Source organism: Rhineura floridana, chromosome 1 (genome assembly GCF_030035675.1).
Source record: "Rhineura floridana isolate rRhiFlo1 chromosome 1, rRhiFlo1.hap2, whole genome shotgun sequence".
Taxonomy (NCBI): Eukaryota; Metazoa; Chordata; class Lepidosauria; order Squamata; family Rhineuridae; genus Rhineura; species Rhineura floridana.
The window spans coordinates 300,243,487-300,263,612 of NC_084480.1; positions in this window are offsets into that span (position 1 = coordinate 300,243,487).

Consider the following 20,126-nt stretch of genomic DNA (forward strand, 5'->3'; position numbering starts at 1 on the left):
GATTGGAGGAATCAAACAGAAATATGAGAACTTCATGAAAAAGCAACAGAAAAGTATAAAAGAAAAAGAGGAGGGATTGTGAGATGTATAAAGTGTGTTGCTTTTACAGAATGTATTACACAATGTAACCATGCATAGATCTCATTTAATTGCTAGGAAAGGGTAAAGAAATGTAGCTAAGTAGGGCAAGAAGAGACAAACTAGAATAGATACTAACACCAGGAAACAGGTGCAACATAGACAGTTTGTGGTTAAGTTCTGCTCTGTCTGTTGATACAGGAGGGGGGATACTAGGAGGGAGGAAGATATACCAAATATGGGTAATAATAAATATGAGTATGGGGGAGTTAAAATATGGGTAATGGGAGATGTAAACAAAGGCAGGACTTCCTGCAAGACTAATAGGTGGCATGGATAGGTTGTAAACCCTGGAGTACTCGACCAATGAGGAAACAGGGGAGGGAACGAAGCGTCGGGCTATAGGATAAAAGAACTGTACCAATGTCACTTGGGTGTGCCTACCTTGTGGACACCCACTCTTGCAAGAACATATAATAAAGCTTTAATACTGCTTCACAAGTGTCTCTGTTGTGGGTTTCTCTTAAAGAACCTTTGTTTCTAACACCTGGATGGAGGTGTGTGTGTATCTGTAGAAACCTCGGGTTTTGTGTAGCCGGAACAGAGCCTATGGTACAAAGGCAAGAGTTACATTCTTTGCCCTGCCCACTTTTGTCTCATGCCCACCCGTGGCATGTGGCATGTGGCCCCTGGAAGGTTGCAATTGAGGGAATGTGTCCCTTGGGCTGAAAACACTTCTTCATATCTGATATAGACTCCACACCTGTTATGGACTCATAGAGTTGTTGTTATGTGCCTTCAAGTTGATTACGACTTATGGAGACCCTATGAATCAGTGACCTGCAAGAGCATCTGTCATGAACCACCCTGTTCAGATCTTGTAAGTTCAGGTCTGTGGCTTCCTTGATGGAATCAATCCATCTCTTGTTCGGCCTTCCTCTTTTTCTACTCTCTTCTGTTTTCCCCAGCATTGTTGTCTTTTCTAGTGAATCAGGTCTTCTCATTATGTGTCCAAAGTATGATAACCTCAGTTTCATCCTTTTAGCTTCTAGTGATAGTTCTGGTTTAATTTGTTCTAACACCCAATTACTGGTCTTTTTCACAGTCCATGGTATGCGCAAAGCTCTCCTCCAACATCACATTTCAAACAGAGGAGACCTATTAAAGGTTATCTACTTAATGGGTCTTTCTTTGATTTAGTCAGATACAACCCATAGGAAAGGGTCCTTGAGATCTAGTAGGCTGGCTCTCACATTTGAGGGTGCCCTGGGCAAAGTGCCCTCCAGGGGGCCCCTTCTTGCATTGGTGGACCATGGTGGCAGAAGTGGCAGGCAGCAGTGCTCTAAGAATGCCTGGGTGGCTGGGGGGCCACCATTTAAATATGTCACAATGTCCAAGAGTAACATTGGTGGCACTGTGATGAATTAAAATGACAGCAAAACCCAGCCACCGCCTGCTGCCTGGAGCACTGGGCCAGAAAAAGATGTTAAGGATGGCCCAGAGCAGATGTTAGAGGTGAGAGAATCTGCTTAAGTATGGAAGTGCTGGTGCCAGCCCAGAGATCTGTCCTGTCCAACCTACTGTTAAAGCAAGATTTTCTTGACATAAACCTTGAACATTTGTTACTAGATGTGCTTGTGCATCTCTATTAGCGATGGGCTCTGTTTCTACAATAATCGGATTTCCAATCGGATTAATTATTATTTTTGATATTCTCTATTTTTGTGGAATTTTGAAGTAGCAAGTCTCCATGAGTGGTTCCCACTTCATTCTTCTTTTTTTCTAATTCATTTTTTAAAATTCGCTTTGAAATCATTGACAGCGTGAGTGATACTTTTATTGATCTACTTTCTATGTGAGCTCTTCAAATGTGTATTCTCTTTTACTGATGTCAATGAAGTGTTGATTGTAACTGATAGACAGAAAGTAGTAGGGGGGAATGAGGTGTTGATTGTAAACAGCAGGGGGGAAGACACTGACTTCATTTTTAATTTAATCTGCTCTGCAATGCATTTAAAAAGGAATGTAAGCAAGCAATAATTATAGAGTTCAGAATAAAGATATCTATCAGTGGAGACTCGTGAATAAATAGTGATTATAATATTAATAACTCTCTGCAAAGCAAGAAAAAGAAATTATAAGAGGAAATCAGAAAAATGAAAAGATAACAGAGAAAAATTAATCAGATCATTAAAGACCACTGGGGGCCCTCACTTAAAAAAATGTAAAAAAAGGAGAGGATTCCATCTCTATTCTCTATACACACATACACATCAAACCATATCTTATACTTGTGTTCACTGAACTATCCCTTTGGGGATCTTTACAAGAGACAAGTGTGCACCATAGAGGCTACTGCAACAAACCTGATGACTTGCCAGTTTAGGGGAATTAACCAGAATAATACAATTTGCTATGATTAAAATATTCATTTACACAAAATAGTGGACCATGAGTAAAACAGCTTTGCACCAATACAAGGTGACATGATAGAGGTGTATAAAATCATGCATGGCATGGAGAAAGTGCACACAGAAATGTTTTTCTTTGTCTCTTAACACTAAGGATAGAACCACACTCACTGTTCTGCCAGTTCTAGTGAGTCTCCACCTCTCTCTTCTGAAAATGGGGGACACAACACTAGTCAAACCCAGGCAGTCAATGGTTACTAGCCAGGATGGTTATGCTCTACCTCCACAGTGGGGGGCAATTTGCTTCTGAAAGCCAGTTGCTGGAAACTGCAAGAGGGGAGAGCGCTCTTATACTCAGGTCCTGCATGTGAGCTTCCCAGAGGCATCTGGTTGGCCACTGTGAACAGGATGCTGGACTAGGTGGGCCATTGGCCTAATACCATGGGGCTCTTATGTTCTTAACATTTGAAACAGGTCCATTTTTAAAATTTGAATCTTGGCATCAATCTGTTCACAAAGTTAGTGAAAACAAGGATTGCTAGAACCCGTTTTACATAAGGTCTGGGAATGTAGCCTAGGCTGAAGTTCCTTAAAACCATCTAATTGAGATACCTCTGATTTAAGTTGATGAAGAAATGTGGCATGACACTTCCAGATTTGTAAATGACGCTTGCTCCACTTTGATCTGTCATCACCTTACGTATCATGCCACGTGCTTTTTCTTGGAAAATGGTCTCAGAATCCTTTGAAAAAAAAGCAACTTCTGGTTTTTATATTTTTATACCATGCCAAAAGTGCTAACAATACATTTATTTATTTGTTTGTTTATATCCTGCCCTTTCTCCCAGTAGGAGCCCAGGGCGGCAAACAAAAGCACTAAAAGCACTTTAAAACATAGAAGTGCTCATAAAAACAGACTTCAAAATATATTAAAACACAACCATTAAAAACATTAAAAACATCTATAAAACATTTTTTAAAAAGCTTTAAAAACATTTTTTAAAGGTTTAAAAATATATTAAAAAGCTCCTGGGAGTAGTCTAACAAAACATAGGCTGCAATCCTTCAACTGTATTCTGTTACCTTGAAGTAAATCATTGAGCACCTACACAGATACCATAGAAGTGTATGGATGCCAGCCAAGTCAGCATGTGTAGTCTGAATGGAACACTGTGCTCTTCAGAGTGGATTGTACAGGGTTGGAAGAACAGGTTCTGAATATTGTGGACTTTGTGGGGTTGTAGAAACAGCGGATCACGTTATTTGGGACTGTGTGAGATGTGGAAGATACAGAGCTTCTCCTCCGTAGGTTTAGGGACTTGGGAATTACAAACTTGTCTGTGGGATCAGCCCTTCGGGATAAGAACAATTGGAGCAGAGTGTTGGGCAACCTTTGGCAGTTTGTTAAGGATACAAAGCTCCATGACAGGCTGTGAGTGAGATATGTTAATTTTTTTTGCTAGTAAGTGGCAATAATAGGGCCTTTCCTTGGCTTTGATTAAACTGGAGGAGATATTCCAGGCACAGTGGTGGAACAAGATCTTTGCATCAGCTCCTTGAAATTCTTCCGCCACGTAGCTGGTCACTGACACCCCCCCCCCATATTTGGACCTTGGACTGTTTCTGGACCAGACATATTTTGGATTAGGGGGCTCTTAATTTTGCCTTTTATGGGCTTGTTTTCATGCTCTTTGGATATAATTCTAACATGATTATAATTGTTGCAAACTATCTTGGGGGGCTTTTTAGTCCAAAAGCCAGCAGAGAAATGTAAATGAATACAAATAAAATCAAACGCTGGCAACCAATAGGTGGTGTACAGAAGGGCAGCTTTGTCTCATTACCAGCTCTACCTGGTGCTCCTTTTTCAGTGCAACAAAATAATGAAAGAATTGATTTTATTCAGTAGCTGGTTTAGTATCAAGCTAGATGCATGACCGGTTAAGATGGATGAATCTCTGTTTTTCTTTTTTCCAATTTTAAATTCCATTCTTGACATTTCTACCTCAGTTTGCAATTTTTTAAAAATACAAGTCTTCATGAAAAGTTTAATGAACATTTCTCCTAACACACATTTTGGTATGCAATTTTGCCTATTATACACTCTTTGCAAAAGAGTTTTCCCTTATATGATGCATTTTTGTATGTTATGTTCACTAATATATGCATTTTTTGCACACTATGCTAGCATATGCATTTTGGTACACAGTATTTGGCTGGAGAAATGCATTGCAAAATTCAGACAAGTGCAAATTTCAAAATGTTGGGGGTGTTTTGGTTCATATATTGTTTTGGACAGAGCTTGGAAAAGTTACTTTTTGAACTACAAACTCCCATCAGCCCCAGCCAGCATGGCCACTGGATTGGGCTGATGGGAGTTGTAGTTCAAAAAAGTAACTTTTCCCAGCTCTGGTTTTGGACTGTGAAAATTAGACTTCACCCTAGTAGGGATGGGGAGAAATTTGTTCAGTTCACATATTAATACAAACCTACCTAATATGCACTTCCTGAACCAACCAGCAAATCAAAACAGCTTTCTTTTGAAATTTGCAGTATCTAACTGAAAAACATATGCAAAAATGCATATATTAGTGAAAATAACTTACGAAAATAATGTACTTTATATTAGGGGAAACTGCCTGCTGAAATGTACATACAGATTTTTGCCTGACAATTGATGCATAAATGGGGTAAACTGAACTTAAGGTCGGAAAAATAAGAGCCTAGCAGAAATTGAAATTGAGAGATCTGTCCATCTTTATCCCGAAAGGCATGCAACTCTCCACAGAAACAAAGAAGGTGTCCACCACTCATATAACGGGATGGATGTGTGGAGTTGCCTCTTCCACTGGATGGGGAAATTGATGCACACATGAGCTTTATCATAAGGCTCTCTCTTTCTATGCTGTGGGCACTCTCTATGACTCACAGTTCTGAGAAATTTTATACCGATGTGCTAACATTCAGAGTAAGCTAGCGATTTAAATAACTAAGAGGGGTGGGGAAGATGTAATAACGTTCAACAGAACAGATGACATGATGCACTTATTCCTTAGGTTATTTATTCAAAGGGGGATATTTATTCAAAGGGGGGAACCCCATAAATATGAAAGCATAATACAACATCTGGGTCTGACTTGGCTGTACATGTAAAAAGACTGTGTTGCAATCCTCGAATACCAGGAACAAAAGGGAACACCTACTGGCACTCCTTTAAGGGGAAAAGGGAACATTTTAAACAAGCAACATGCTATTCGGTATTGCAATCACCTTGGATATTTTCCATGGAAGCCAACAGGTACGAAACAGCTTCTGTGAAGGGATTCTGAATGTGCAATCGTACAGATGGCAAGCATCTGTATTTCGGGGGTCATTCTGTACTCCAGATGCTGGATCACAAGTAGAACTTTAAAGGACTGCGCTGGCTTTCCAGTCTGTTTCTGAATACAATTCAAAGTATTGATTTAAAGCCCTCTCGGGTTGGGATTATGGGCCATCAGCAGCCCACCCGTGCTCTACAACATGGGTTCCACTGCCTGCCATTGCATCAGAAAAGCAAGGGTTCCCTGGATCAATACATTTCTAGTTTTTGCACGCAATAAACCCATAATGTGCTCCTTCTCTGCAATAGCTAAACAGCTGTACCTGTTCCTTTATTTGGTAATTTATAGCCCATTTTTTCCAACAGTTGTCTCGTTGTTCTCTAAAAGTGAGTAACCTTTCAGGGAAAAACAAAACACCAATAAAATTGCAGCAATAATAATAAAACTTTATAGCTGGGACAGATGATTAAAAACAGAGAGTTGGCAATAAAACAGCATAAAAGGCTTGCCTTGAGAGAAAGGCATTGACAAGGACAACTTACACAAAAGGGTGAAAAGCCCAGATCTAGGACACCCAAGTTGGTCACTGCTTACAGAACCTAGGACTTCAATCCAATATGTGCCTAGTCTGAAGTAAGCTCCATTGGGTTCAGCGGGACTTACTCCCAGCTGAATGTGTATTGGATCACAGCCTAAGGCAGTAGAAGCTGGTCCATTAGGGTGAATGGGACACTGCCCACCAACCTCAGTTTACCCTCAGTCAGCCCCCACCACCTGCCTTCTTGCTTACATCCAGCTTAGGGGGTGATGGCACTGGCTATCAGCTTCTTCCTCCTCAGTCTCAATATTGGCCTTGCAGACTTCAGCAGAGAGGAGGATACTGACAAAAGTAGAATGAGCTGGCTCTGTCATTAGCTCTGGCTCCACCTATCATTAGATTTGCCTCTATCTACTGTTGGTCTCCCTACCTTCCACCCTACCAACCCCAATGGACATGAGCCATCACTGGCCTGAGGGCCACCAATGAAAAAGGCTGTTTGTTGGCCATGGCCACCATGATGGCAGATGGTGGGACTGCAAATAGGTCTTTGTCCCCAGATCTTTAAGGGATGTATAAAAGAAGGCGCTTTCTGAAAGATCCTCAGCCCAGTGCATAAAAGGCATTAAAGCACGAAAGGCATTAAAACACCAGCTCCTTGCATTTTACCAAGAAACAAATTGGCAACCAGTGGAGATAATATAGAACAGGAGTCATGTGCTCCCTGTAGTAATGCTAACTTTTATCCACATTGATTACTTGGTAAGGAAGCTCCACTGGAATAAACAGAACTTATTTCTAAATAAATGCTGTTACATAACCAGGCCATAAATGGCCCTAGTAAACTTCTTTAGGCAGAAACACTTTCTCCACGCCATGTGTCATGGCCCCGTCAGAGGACTCATCAGACGAGGATGACTCGGGAGTAACAGCAGCAGACCCAGAAGCAGCAGACCCAGAAGGAAAAACGGAGGAAACTCCTGAGAACCCAGCTCCTTCTCCCCCTCAGCTAGAGCACCCCAGACACAGCTGAAACCCTTCAGCCAGATGCAGACAGTGAACAGGATACTCCCCCCTCACCTGCAGAACGTAGACAGCAGAAGGTCAGGCAGAAGAGGGGCAGGCCTGTCCACTTAAGACCAAAACGCTGAGGGCTCACACCTGCTGCCAAACCTGCTCCTTAAAAGTCAAACCTTGGGTTCAGCTTGTTGCTGACTACAACATCAGGCATGGCTTCGTGTGTTTCTAGTTTCCCTGAATCTTACCTTGCACTCACCTCTTGGCAATTGAACCCGGACCTCTACTGACCTCGCTTCTGGACTTCTGGCTTGGCACGTAAGCTTAGGCAGATTTACGACCAGACTGCCAGCTAAGGACTTTCCCGCCCTGATAACTACCCAGGAATTTCCAGCCCCCACCGGCACTGCTGTCTCAGTGCAGAGCTAACACCATGGCAGATGGTCATTAACAATCCATTGAATCCCTCCTTTTATCCAATGGCCCACTTCAATCTAAAGGGAAATTGCTATTGTCCTAGCACAAGAATGGGGAACCAATAACTCGCCAGATGTTGCTGGATTCCAATTTCGATCAGCCCCAGCCAGCATTGTCGATGGTCAGGTATGCTGGGGAAGCTGTAAGTCAGCAACAGGTTCCCCATCCATGCCCTAATGGGAGGTCTAGTCACACCTTCCCCATACTTGATTTGTATGAACCTCTAGTTAACTAGGAATCATGGTCATCCTCCCCCATATACCAGTTCCAACTTTTTAAAAAAATCTGTTTTAGTGAATCAAGCATAGCTGTCCTTGATGGCAAACAGCAACCATAAACTAGCTTCTGGAAGTAGCTCTGGAGATAGGAGCGGGGCCTAAAGCCAGACTGGAATGGATCCAAATAATCAGTTTCTTCCAAGTATGACTGAAGCTGGACCACCACCACTCTCTCAAGCACCTAACCCCCAAAGGGGATATTCACTACTGGATGATAGTTGTTTAACATTTCTACGTCTAGGGAGGTCTCTTTAAGGAGGGGGCTTACCAGTACCTTCTTCAAGGAGCTTCCTCAAGGTTGTTGCATTATTACTATCTGGACAGGCTTTCTTGCACAATAGCACAACAAAAGGAGGATCAAAAAACCCAACAACAACCCCAGAACATTTACGATATAAAAACTTACAGGTTTTCAGCAGGAAATTGCAGGATATGCACTGAACGGAAACAAAGCAGGATGTTCTCCCTGAATGTTTTTGCAGATGCAAGCAGTACTGAAAGTGGGATTGCATACAATACCATCACAAGCACAAATCATAAAAAGGATATCTGAAGGGAACCTCAATATGTGTTTGTCTCACAAATAATTTAATTCATAAGGCACCTACAATGTTCTAGATCCTGTACAGAGAAAAAATAACACAGATCCCAGCCTGAAGGTTTACAATGTAAAACCAGCACACAAACATACCAATATAAAGTTACACAATTGTGGTTATACTGGCCAGCTGCATTGGCCACTGAGGAGACAGACAAATCTGAAAAAACAGGAGATAAGGTGCAGTTGACTTTTAAGCTGAGCTGATGAGAGGGAGGGGACCTTTGATGTCTCACATAACTGTTGATGAAGGCAGTTCTGGAAGATTGGGCCAAATGCCAGTTGGTCTCAGCTTAGCCAATGGAGTGGGCTTTGCTATCTCACCTGCCACTTCTTATGCAGCCAGCTGGGATGACTGCTGATTTTCCAGGATAGAAGGTGTGAAGTGGCAGCTGATCCCAGCTGAGCCAGTGGAATTAGGTTTTGCAGTCATAACTCTCCCTCTGATAAGAATGTGGCTTGCAAGAAAGAACAAGCCTACCCTATATAATCCACAGCATTAAACAAAACATGCCACTATCTGTAGGTAACTCCACATTAAGTATTCTAAATTTAATTGAAATGTGCACCAAAGGCATGCATTTGCATAGAACTCTTTATAAAGCAGCCTATTGATCTTGGCACGGTGACACATTCCATTGAAAATCCTTTGTTGCTGCTTCCTCTAAAGGCAAGACAATTCCACTTGATTTCTTTCCTCTCTTTTTGTCTCGGAAAAAAAATGTTGATGCCTAAACCATAATTTGGTTGGCCACATAGTTCTGGTTTAGGGTTGCCAGGTCCATGGCCTAAGACTGATCCTGTATCTTTAGGAGAAGAGAAGGTCAGCCAAGTGCAGGTGTTCTTGCAACTCTGTAATGGGAAAAACCACAAGGTGGAATTCTCCCTTCCCCCTGCACAACTTTTAAAGATACAGAAGACCTCTTGGAGGCTGGGCCTGGCAACCCAGAGGTCTTCTGTATCTTTAAAAGTTGGGCAGGGGGGGGAGAATTCCACCTTGTGGTTTTTCTCACTACAGTGTTGCAAGAACACCTGCACATGGCTGACTTTCTCTTCTCCTAAAGATACAGGCTCAGTCTGAGACCATGAACCTGGCAACCCTAGGGCCCTTTGGCATCAGCCTGTCCCGGCTCCAGCACCCGCCCGTAGCCCACCTACCTTTCCCTTGAAGTAAATGCTGTGTGCGCTATGCACACATGCCTGCCATCAACCAAGGTGGTGGCAGTGGCATCAGCCCCTTAGGGAAGCCTCAGCTGCCACCTTGGTTGATGGCAGGCATGCACCCACAGCGCAGCCAGCACTTACTTCAAGGGGAAAGGTAGGTGGGGCATGCAGGTGGGGGTTGCAGGCCTCATGGTAGAACGGGATGCCTGTGAGTTCCCTCTCTGCAATTTGCGGCAGGGTTGGGAACTGATGCTGCCGCAGATCATGGAAGGGAGTACTACCCACCCATGCTAAGGAGGGGGCCTTCAGGGGCCCTTGGACAGGGCCTGACCTGGCTGCCCTCTGGTGCTGGCCCTGTGTACAACATAAGTGGACAAACTGTTGCTATTTGTTCAATCAAACACAAGTAAGAGTTCATTATTAATGTTTTGTTTTAATATATTTTAAAGTCTGTTTTTAAGATGTTTTAGAGTGTTTTCAGTGTTTTTGTTTACCGCCTTGGGCACCTTCTGGGACAAAGGATGGGATATAAATTTTATTTATTTATTTACATTATCAGTAATAATAATAGTAATAGTAATAATGAACCTAGTCTGTGGTGGTGATGGTGGCAAATAAACAATTTCCCTTAGTGTACTATATTATTGTACTACACAACTACTCTTTGAGAATTTCCTTCAGGATGTCTGTCAGTGGTTACTAGGCATCCCAAGTGGGACTTGCAACAAAATGTTGTAGCACAGAATTCTCTTCTTCGGGGTTCTAGCCAGGCAGCTATGCCCTTTTTCACCTCCATTCCCAGTTTTGCATTCTCCCCTGCAATAATAAGTCAGCATTTTGTGCCTACTGAGCATGCTCAGTCCCCATGCACCCCATGCCTTAGCATTCCCCAAAAAAAATATTTTTCCCCTTCGGCAAATCTTGCTGTTCCCATGACCCTGCTGGTACCTCCCTCTTGTTCATAGATGGTACCATTTTGTGTCCATAAGTACTGACACTGGAAGAGTTGAGTTCACTATTAGTGTAAATGACAATATAGACAAATGAAACCTTCATGTTAAGAGGCAGTCTACCTTTATAAATCTGGTATTGGGAACAAACAACAGACGAGGGCTGTTAGCCTTCTTGCCTTGCTTATAAGCTTCCTAGAAATGTCTAGCTGATCTCCACTGGAAACACAATCCTAGAATAAATCAGGGATGGAGAAGTGATGGCCCTGTGATGAAGTGATGGAAGATGTTAATGGATTCCAGCTTCCATCAGCTCCAGCCAGCATGGCCAATGGTCAGGAACAGCCAGAGCTGTAGTCCAGCAACATTTAGAGAGTCACTGGTTCCGCACCCTGGTCTAAATGGATTTATGGTCAGAACCAACAGAGCTATTTTCATGTTGATTTACACCTAGTTTTGTGGGATTTTGGAAAATGGGTCAACCTTCAGCTCCTGCTCTTAGGATTTAAGAAGGAGAAAGTTTGAAAAGTGCTGAAGCAGATATTTAGGCTAACAATAAATTACAGCATGTGAGTCATTTATTTCCAAAGTCAGGCTAGAGAGATTTAGCTCTCTAATCCTTTGGCACAGCTTGATTCACAACTATCAGCACTAGCTCAGATGTGTTATGGATGGAGGCTAGTCAAGGAAGCAAATACTCAGTTCTGGATCTAGATGGGGTTTAGGTTGGGTAAGGCGATGTTGTGGCTTGGAATCTGGATCACCAGTGCCAGGAATCACACAAATGACGGATGTGTGAATTCCACCTCTTCTCAAAGGGGAAACTTTTAAGAAAAGGCAGTGGATGTTTTGGAAAACTCTTGTGTATAGCAATCCTGGTTCCATTCGCTAGTTCTGAGGCTGGTCAAGAGAAAACAGGTTTGAAGGACTGTTGGGTTTTTTTTGTTCTAATGCTGAGAGAAAATTATAGAATCATCGAATAGTAGAGTTGGAAGGGGCCTGTAAGGCCATCAAGTCCAACCCCCTGCTCGATGCAGGAATCCAAGTTAAAGCATAACTGACAGGTGGCTGTCCAGCTGCGTCTTGAAGGTCTCCAGTGTTGGAGAGCCCACCAGCTCCCTAGGTAATTGGTTCCATTGTCATACCACTATAATAGTTAGGATGTTTTCCTGATGTTCAGCCAAAATCTGGCTTCCTGTACCTTGAGCCCATTTTTCCATGTCCTGCACCCTGTGATGATTGAGAAGAGATCATAGCCCTCCTCTGTGTGGCAACCTTTCAAGTACTTGAACAGTGCTATCCTATCTCCCCTCAGTCTTCTTTTCTCAAGGCTAAACATGCCCAGTTCTTTCAGTTTCTCCTCATAGGACTTTGTTTCCAGTCCCTTGATCATCCTCACTGCCCTTCTCTGAACCTGCTCCAGTTTGTCTCCATCCTTCTTAAAGTGCAGTACTGGATGCAGTACTCCAGATGAGGTCTAACCAGTGCCAAATAGAGGGGAACTAGTACTTCATGCTATTTAGAAAAATACTTCTGTTAATGCAGCCTAAAATAGCATTTGCCTCTTTTGCAGCCACATCACGCTGTTGGCTCATATTCAGCTTGTGATCAACAACAATTCCAATATCCTTTGCACATGTAGCATTGCTAAGCCAAGTATTCTCCATCTTATAACTGTGCAGCTGATTTTTTTTTCTAGGTGTAGAACTTTGCATTTATCCCTGTTAAATTTCATTCTGTTGTTTTCAGCCCATTGCTCCAACCTATCAAGATCACTTTGCATTTTGATTGTGTCCTCCAAGGTATTAGCTATTCCACCCAGCTTTGTGTCATCTGCAAATCTGATAAGCATTCCCTGCATCTCTTCATCCAAGTCATTAGTAAAAATGTTGAAATGTGGTACCCCACTCATTACCTCCCCCCAGTTTGAGAAAGAACCATTGATAAGCACTCTTTGAGTAGCCAACTGTGGATCCACCTGATAGTTGTTCCATCTAGCCCACATTTAGCTAGCTTGCTAATCAGAATATCGTGAGGCACTTGGTCAAACGCTTTGCTGAAGTCAAGATATATTATGTCCACAGAATTCCCACAGTCTATCAGGGAGGTACTTCAGGTTTGCCAGGAAGTCGCAGACCCTTTTTTGGGAGATGTCTGAACCAAAGTAAGAATTGAGCACTTCTGCCTTTTCTTTGTCGTCAGTTATCATTTTGCCATCCTCACTGAATAGCTGTACCACCATTTCTTTTCTCTGTCTATTTCTATGGGTGTACCTGAAGAAAGCTTTCTTGATGCTTTTAGCATCCCCCGTGAACCTCAGCTCATTCTCAGCTTTAGCCTTCCTGACACCATCCCTTCAATTCCATGCTGTCTGTACTCTTCCTCTGTGGCCTGGCCTTCCTTCCACTTCCTGTATGTGCCCTTTTTTTGTTTTCGGGTCACCTCTAAACTTTATGTGAAGCCACATTGACCTTGCAAATGGCCTTGCAAAATTATCCATGTTATTTGTGGGTGGTCAAGTTGTATGTGCATGGAGGGGAGGGAAGACATTTTGCATAATATAATTCTGGGGGACAAGGGAAATTATCCAACTGTTTCTCTCAGAAAATTCTCTTTGGAAGTTTAGCTCATTTAATGCTGAGCAAAGCTCTTTTAGTTCCTACTGATGCATGAAGGAAACCCTGAGGAAAACAGGAAGACTGGAAGGATTAGGGGACAAGCCCACTGCTTCCAACAACAACATTAAAATAGTATTGAACAATGTTGAAAACTCAAAATTCATGGGGATTGAAACTGGGGAGACTTTTTCATCCAATATTCTCCAACATTTCAAGAGGAACAGTTCACAAAGCAGCTCAGAAAAGGAAGATTTCAAAAATATGACAGAAAATTCTTTTCCAAGAAATTTTGGTTTTGGTGTAGGGATGGGCGAGAATTTCTATTCAGTTTGCATTTCAAGCTGAATCTATCAAATCAATGTTTTCTGAAACAATATGAAACACAGCCTTCTTTTGAAATTCACACTTATCCAAATTTGGCGATGCAGTTCGTCAACCAAACAATGTTTACATAAATGCATATATTAAGAACATAGGAAGAGCCTGCTGGGTTGGTCCAATGGCACATCTAGTCCAGCATCCTGTTCTCACAGTGGTCAGCCAGTTGCACATGGGAATATTAGGGGAAAGTGTGTATAAAAATGAATATATGAGTGAAAATAACATATACAAATGCATTGGCTTGCACAAATGTGTACTTTTGTCAAAACTGTCTACAAAAATGTTTATTAGAAGAAAATTGCACTAAAATGGTGGAGAATTTTCGTGAGGATTTTTTTTTTTTTAAATTGCAGATTGCTGCATAAGGGCTCATTTATACCGTGGTTCACAGTGTGTTTGGTGCTACTCACACCTCCTTTAAATTTGCATGGTTCACATGACGTTACCAGCAAACAGAAGCTATCACAGTTTCCCCCCTGTAAATCCATACTAACCCAATCTGCTGATAATATAACTCTGTTTCTCTACTGCTTGCAGACGCTTTGCTCCGATGCTTTTAGGTGGGTGTGTCAATCATTCCCCTCTCCATGCCCACCATCTTCTCCTCCCTTCTTTCATTTTGTTTCCTGTGGGCTGACAAGTAACTGCCATTGGCTCTCCTCTGTTCTGCTGGCCTTTTTTATGTCGCTGCAAACGGTGCTTTTATTTTCTATTTCACCTGTGAGCAAAAGCGTAACAACTGCTCAGACAAAATTTGTGTTTCAGCTGTATCCTACCAGGAAAAACAGATATTCATACTTCTGGGTGTTTTTTTAAAAGGATCCTAATGCAGCTGGTCAACGAGAGAGAGTGGAAATGTATAATTTGAGGGCTGGGCCACAAGGAAACAGCGAGACTAATCCCTTCTACTTCCTACTTAGGAACGCCTACTTGTGAATGGGAAAAAGTGATCGGCAGCTAACACTGAACAGGAACTGCAGAAGGTGCAAATCTATGCAGAAGGTAAATGCAGTGTATTTGCTATGAAGAAATTCGCCCATGTAGATGAGCCTGAAATGTGGAGAACTGAATTTAAGACTGGAAAAACAAGAAACTGAGAGAACCAAAACTGACACATCTTTCTATCCCTACACTGGTGCGACCAATCTACGGACCTCACTAAACTATCCTAGGCTGCATTCAGACATGGGATTTATTACGTTAGTATTACTGATAATAATGGTAGCACTTTTATTCCAATTTCTAATGTTCCTTTTACACTGTAGTACCTGTTGCATTATGGAGCAATGGCTAAAGTTCATGCTAAAGTTCATTCACATATTGGGTGTGGTGTGACACAACAATGAACGTCGTTGGACATGTCTGCACTCCACCCTTTCTGCACATGCACACTTCTGTTCCCCCATGAAAGTGGTGGGAAAGAACCATATGCTGGTATATACCCTTCCGCCCAAATTTCATCACTTCACTCCTGCAATTTTCTGGGTTAATGGGGTTGCAAATGGATTTTTTTCTCGAAGCAATTAACACAGAAATGAGTGCTAAATTTCCACTCTATTCCACTAGATTTCCAGCACTGGCTTTTATGTTGTGTGACAGATCAAATAAAATGCATAAATTATCAGGTAAGGAAACATCAGGAAAATGGAATAAATTACTTTCTGAATGCAGCTCTAGTGTTTTGTCTTTTTTAAAAAACATTATGAAAGCCCACACAAGATCTGTTTAACTATTGTAGGACAGAATATATTAATGGACATGACTAATTTATTTGTAGTGAATTAGGTTCATTAATTTCAATGTGTCTACTTTCTCTGAATGAAATTTAGTTGGAGGCAACCCATTAATTGCATCTTCAAAGCTTGGGAAAATTAGATGGTGTATTAAATATGACATTTATATATGGGTTGTGAGCATAATGAAATCCAACCCCCAGCCTATAAATATAGCTGAAGTCTATCAGCACTGTGGTCACTGCTGGCTGTGCCATGGGAACAATGGATTGGGGGGCCCCTTGCATCCTTTTGAGTGTTATGTGTGGAGTTATGGAAGGGGTATATTGGGGGCATCTCCTCATAATGAGTTCATTGGCTCCCTTGTGGGCTGCATTGTTGCCACAGTCCCTGATTGGTTGGACCTGGCAGAGTTCATTGGTTCCCTTGTGGCTGCATCATCAGCACAGACCCTGATTGATTGGTACTGTCAGGGTTCATTGGCTCCCTTGTAGGCTGCTTCATCAGCTCATTCCCTGATTGATTGGCACTGGCAGAGTTCTAAGGGATGCTGGGGGCATGCCTACCATTTTTATGCAGTCCTTGGATTTTCTGGTTGCATGTTTTTTCTCTTCTCTCTTGGTCTTGCAATGTCTAGGACACGGTGGCCATTTCACTGGCCTAGCCTCAGCACATATTCCCCTCTCCAGCAAAATTGGTGTTTAAGATTGCCCTGCCCATCTGGGTTCTCCACGCCTTGAAACTAATATATCAGCCACAGCACTGCACTGGCTTCATTCTTGCATTTTAGTTCTCGGATTAAAACATGACCCAGTTAAACTGAAATTCCTCCATTTAAATCCATATAGTTCCATTTGCCAGAACTGATATTGATCCAGTTGCTATTCCATTGGAAAACTGCTCTCCCTACCCCCCCTCCAAATGCCTGCAAAGCCTCCCCACATGCTTTTGGATACTTTTGTCACTCTGTCTGGAGCAATCGCTGAAGAGCAGAAGACTTTTGAGAAGAGGTTCTTCAGAAACTGTTGGCCTCATTATGCATTCTTACCCAAAGTAGTTGCTCTTGAAGAGGAAATATAAATAAAAAGAAGCATGACTTACTCTTCTGCCAGAAGTCACTTCTCCTTCTGGAATAAACAATTTGTTCATTACCAAAGGCAACTAATATTGGTGTAACTCTGTGCAATCAAATGATACATGCTAGTCTTTGCCAACATGATGCCCATCATCGGACGAGAGTTGTAGTGCACAGCAACAGCTGGAGGGCACCAGGTTGGTGGATGGATATGTATATAGTTGCTTCCAAACAAGGGTGCCAATAGAGCAGTGGTTCTTAACCTTTTCTATTGCCAGCACCCCTTGGATTTCTAAAATATGCTATTGCACCCCCTGAAAAAATGCTGTTCATTTTTTAATTTAATTTAATTTTAATGTGTGTGTTAGCCTAACTTAGCTAAGATAAATGTCAGTTTTCCAAAATCTCTTGAACAACACCTTGCACCCCTAGAAAAGGTGTCTCGCACCCCCAGGGGTGCATGCGCTCCGGGTTAAGAACCACTGCAATAGAGTCTTCTGGGCCAGGGTTGTTACTTGCACTCAAAATCACCTCTTTGCATGGATGAATAACTTTGCTTACAATAGCCCCTCTAAGCTTGTCCCTCCCTTATTTATTTTATTATTTGCTATTACATTTATATCCACCTTTCATCCAAGGAGCTCAAGGTGGCGGATTTTATCCTCACAACAACCCTGTGAGGTAGGTTAGGCTGAGAGACAGTGACTGGCCCAAGGTCACCCAGTGTGCTTCATGGCCAAGCAGGAATTTGAACCCTGGTCTCCCAGGCCCCAGTCCAACACTCTAACCACTATAGCACTTCTGAGTCCACACCCCAAAATGTTTAACTGTACTTTCTGCTGTCCTGCTGCCAAAGTTCCTGTCCTCTGATATTCTGTAGATTTGTTTTATGGTATTCACTTATTCCTACATTTATATTCCACTATTGCTCCAAGATGTTCAAGGGTTCTCCCAGTCCCCATTTTATCTTCACAACAACCCTGTGAAGTAATTTAGGCTGAAAAACTGTGATTGGCCCAAAGTCACCATGTAAGTTTTATGGCTGAGTGAGGATTTGAACCCTCACTCTAACCACTACACCACACTACTATAGCAAAATACAGACAGGCTGACTTCATGGCCCTACTTAGATGGCAGCTGCTATGACCCTGCATGCATCAGTGCAAGCTATTAGCTATTGTAAGAACACAAGAAGAGCCCTCCTGCATGAGGCCAAAGGCCCTTCTAGCCCAACAAGCTGTTATCAAAGTGGCCAATCAAATGCCTATGGGAAGCCTGCAAGCAGAACTTGAGCACAACAGCAATCTCCCCACTTGTGAGTCCCAGCATTGGTGTTCAGAGACACACTGGCTGCCTGTTAGCTACCAGGCTAAGTTCAAGGTGTACAAAGCACTATACAGCTTGGGACCAGGATACCTGAAATATTGTTTTACCCTTATATACCCAGTCGATCACTGTGCTCTGCAGGTGAGGGTCTCCTGCAGATACCATCTTATCAGGAGGTCCATTCCGCACAACACGGGAAGCAGACCTTTAGTGTAGCGGCACCTCCCCTTTGGAATTCCCTCCCCTTAAATATTAGACAGGCACCATCTTTGTTAACTTTTTGGTGCCTACTGAAGACCTTCCTCTTTCAACAAGCCTTTTAAGTAGAGACCTTAAGTAGAGAAGTAGAGACCAGTCAGATTCCATGTTGGAGTTGCTTTTAAGATGATTTAAAAGACGTTTTGTTTTAATATGTTTTTAAAGATGTTTTGATGTCATATATTTTAAAGTCCGTTTTTATGATGTTTTAGGGTGTTTTTAGTGTTTTTGTTTGCCGCACTGCACTCTTACTGGGAGGGAGGCTGGGATATAAATCTAATAAATAAATAAATAAATAAATAAATAAATACTGCCTCCAACAGTGGAGGAGAACACAGCCACTGTGGCTAGTAGGCATTGATAGCCTTATCCTCCATGAATTTGAAGCCACCCAACTTAATGGCCATCACTACCTCTTGGAGCAGTGAATTCCATCGTTTAACTATGCCCAGTGTAAAGATGTACTTTATTGTTATTATTTTTGCCTCTCTTGAATCTTACAACATTCAGCTTCGCTGAACAGCCCCAAGTTCCAGTATTATGAGAGAGAGAGAAAAATGTCTCCCTATGCTATGCTTAATCAGCAGTATGCTTTTCAAATTCCACACACATGCCCCAAGGATACCTGTAACTCTCTTACCTTTCATATTGTGTCAGTTTGTTTCAGATTGTGATCCTGTCAGCAGAGCAGAGCCTCATAATTTTGGTGATGATGAGCAGCTGTCCAACCGCTGGCAACCTTGAGCTAAGAAAGGATAGCTCTGCAGACTGTTGTCAGGCCACAATGGTCCTAATTTCTTACTATCTGCCCAATCAGCTCTTAGAAGTGAGCAAAGTTCCATCCTGTAAATCAATTTCTTATCAGCAAAGCTCCCATTAACTGCCTTCATGCTATTGAGTCTACATATGATGTACTCTTACCAACTGCATTTATACTGCCTTGTACTGGCTACTGAGAGCCAGTGTAATGCACTGTCTTGGCTGATCAACACCATACATTTAAACCACATCCAATACACATTTAAAGCATATGACTTCCCCCAAAGAATTCTGGGAACTCTGGTTTTCCCTTTACAGAGCTATAAATTCTCAGCACTCTTAACAAACTACTGTTTACACAATTCTCCATAACATCTGAATCGAAAGTCTGGGAATGCTCTGGAGCGGTGTATGAATGCAGTAATGGACTGGATGAGGGTCACTGAACTGTGCTTGAGGACAGAGGCTCTTTGGGAAGATGGTTCTCACGTCCAGGAGATAGGCATGTTGCCTGTCAGGGATTGGGTCATGCGCCCTCTGAAGGAACAGGTCTGTAGCTTAGGGATTCTCCTTGATTCATCATTGTCACTAGAGGCCCAAGTATCCTCCATAGCTAGGAGTGCCTTTTACCAGCTTTGTCTGGTTCATCAGCTACAGCCATTCCTGGACAGGGATAGCCTGACCACTGCAGTCCATGTGCTGGTAACCTCAAGGATGGATTACTGCAATGCACTCTATGTCGGGCTGCCCTTAGGCCTGGTTCGGAAGTTCCAGCTGGTGCAAAACGTGGCAGCCAGATTGCTGATGGTGGCACATGGCTGACAACATGTGACACCACTGTTGAAACATCTGCACTGGCTGCCCATCTTCTACCAAGTCAGGTTCAAGGTCTTTGTATTAATTTACAAAACCCTGAACAACTTAGGATACCTTAGGGACTGCCTGAACCTTTATATCCCGGCTCGATCACTGAGATCATCTGCAGGAGCAGCACTGGCTGTCCCCCGAGTTAGCAACGCTCATTTAACACTGACACAAATTTGAGCCTTCAGCGTTAACAGCCCAGTCCTTTGGAATGTTCTGCCAACAGAGATTCCACAGGCACCTTCTGTTTTACCCTTTAAACGCCTGCTGAAAACCTT